This window comes from Talpa occidentalis, unplaced genomic scaffold, assembly GCF_014898055.3.
Source record: "Talpa occidentalis isolate TD23 unplaced genomic scaffold, MPIMG_talOcc4v2.1 talOcc4.301, whole genome shotgun sequence".
In the NCBI taxonomy this organism is placed as follows: domain Eukaryota; kingdom Metazoa; phylum Chordata; class Mammalia; order Eulipotyphla; family Talpidae; genus Talpa; species Talpa occidentalis.
Genome location: NW_023603197.1, coordinates 1 through 2,031, shown reverse-complemented (window position 1 = coordinate 2,031; position 2,031 = coordinate 1).

Here is a 2,031-nt window from a genome sequence, read left to right as displayed (position 1 = left end):
CTCGACGGGGTCAGCGGAGACTGCCCTGCCCACGGCAGGCGTGGCCGGGCCCCTCGCCCACCCCAGGGTGCCCCGGAGCTCTGGACCGGATGTGCCACCTGCCCGCCTCGCCCCGAGATGCCGCCAGAGAACTTGGAGCTTCTGTTCAGATAAGAAACGTTCATTTTCTTAGAGAAATCGGTTTTTGCAGGTTGTAGGTCAGAGGACCTGGCGTAGGCTGTTGGGGAGCGGGATCTCCCCTCCCCCCTGGACGGAGCAGTCACGCGGATGTGGGCACTTCTCGGCTTTACCAGCCAATGTCATCCTGGGTGCTTTCCACCGTCTTCACTTCACACGCCCACCTGCCGGTGGGTTTGGGAAGGCACAGGGGTGGGCAGCAGACAGTCAAGATCGTTGGCTGTTAAAGGAAAGGTAGAGCCTCCAGGGAGAGCAGGAGTCAGTCCCGCCAGACCACTCGCTGTGGCAGTGAGCCTGTGGCCCCCACCTTGACGTGGAGGGGGAGTTTGTGAGGTTGTCCCTCCGGTCCCTGACATATCTGCACGTCCCCAAGGGGGCCCAAGGGTGCTCGTGGCAAAAAGTAACCCTTGAGAGCTGAAACATTCCCGTGGGGCTTGACCCTGCACACAGGCCTCTCCGCTGTCCTGAGGGGTGAGGGCGCGCTTGGGTGTCCAGACTCCAGGGATGAACTGTAAAGCACACATGTCGGGATATACGACTGTGTGGACGCGCTCTCCCTCCTAGGTCCAGGCTGTGTCTGGTGTCCTGGGAGTGGCAGCTGGAGAGCAGGGAGGGTGTGCTGTGGTGACCTCACTTGGGGCCAGGTGAGTGTCCTGGAAGCGTCTCCCGAAGTGTGGCTGCTCCCGGGCCTGTCTGCACTCCGCCCTCCCCCCCCACCCCGCCTCCAGCGTCCTGCATCGCCTGGGCTTGAACCAGAGACTCAAGCATAGAAATGGGTGGAAAGAGGTTTCAGGAAAGGCACGGGTGTCTGGAGAAGGGGATGGTGAGACGTGGTTGTGGCCCTGAGGGGCAGCAACTCTGGGGGCATGTGGTCCCTGCAGGGGTGCAGCTGAGACTCCAACGGGGCGAACACAGCCAGTCAGTGCCTCCAGCCCATCTCTCACGGTTGGGGCTCTGGCTTGTGTCTGGGTCACTGGCTTCATCACCTGGCCTGTTCCGGGGGCTGCTGAGCACAGCAGCCAGCCCATCCTGCGGAGCCAGGCCCTGGTCCCCATCCAGCTGCTGTGCAGGAGCGTGCAGCTGTTGAGAGAAGCACCTCAGCCTCTGGGGCTGCCGGGAGCCTTTACGGGGTGGGAGCTTTGGGGCTGGGTCAGCCCAGACCCGGCAGCCGGTCCCGGAGGTACAGCATGGCCCTCAGACACTGGAGGCTGCGGCTCTGAACAAGTGGGGAGCCTAGTATGTCCCCCAGGTGCACGTGCTAGGTCAGGGAGCTGCCGCCCGGCGCACTCAAAGCATCTCACCCGCCTCCGCCTGCACCCAGGGGCGCGCAGCTCCCATTGGCCGACCTTGTGCTCTGCAGAGTGCAGTGATGCCGTGCTTGACACGAGCTGCTGCCCGAAAGCCCCAGGTGAGGACGCAAAGGCTGACGGCAGGGATGGTGGGCAGAGAAGGTGCCCACGGGGGCGGGTCTAAGCAAGTGCTGGGGTGTGTGCACGGGATTGACGAGGCGCTCTGGGTCCCTGAGCACAGGCTCTCGGGAAGCAGCTTCGCACTGTGATGCCACAGCCCAGAGCGGGTGGCTACAAGCCGGCTTCTGCACGGGAATACCGGTGCGGCGATTCCTTCCCATCGCGCATGGTCGAGTGTGTGGTTGAGGTCACTGGCAGTGAGGTCACCCCAGCAGGCTGAGCCTGCTTTCTCTGGGCTTCAGATTCCCCCTGTAACTCGGGTGAGTGAAGCCACCTCTTGGGGCAGTGTGGTGAGCAAACCCGTACGGCAAAGAGCTCAGCTGCATCTGAATAGCCGTCACGGCTACACGGTTAATCTTAAAACCCAGGTGCAGGGAGAGCTGGG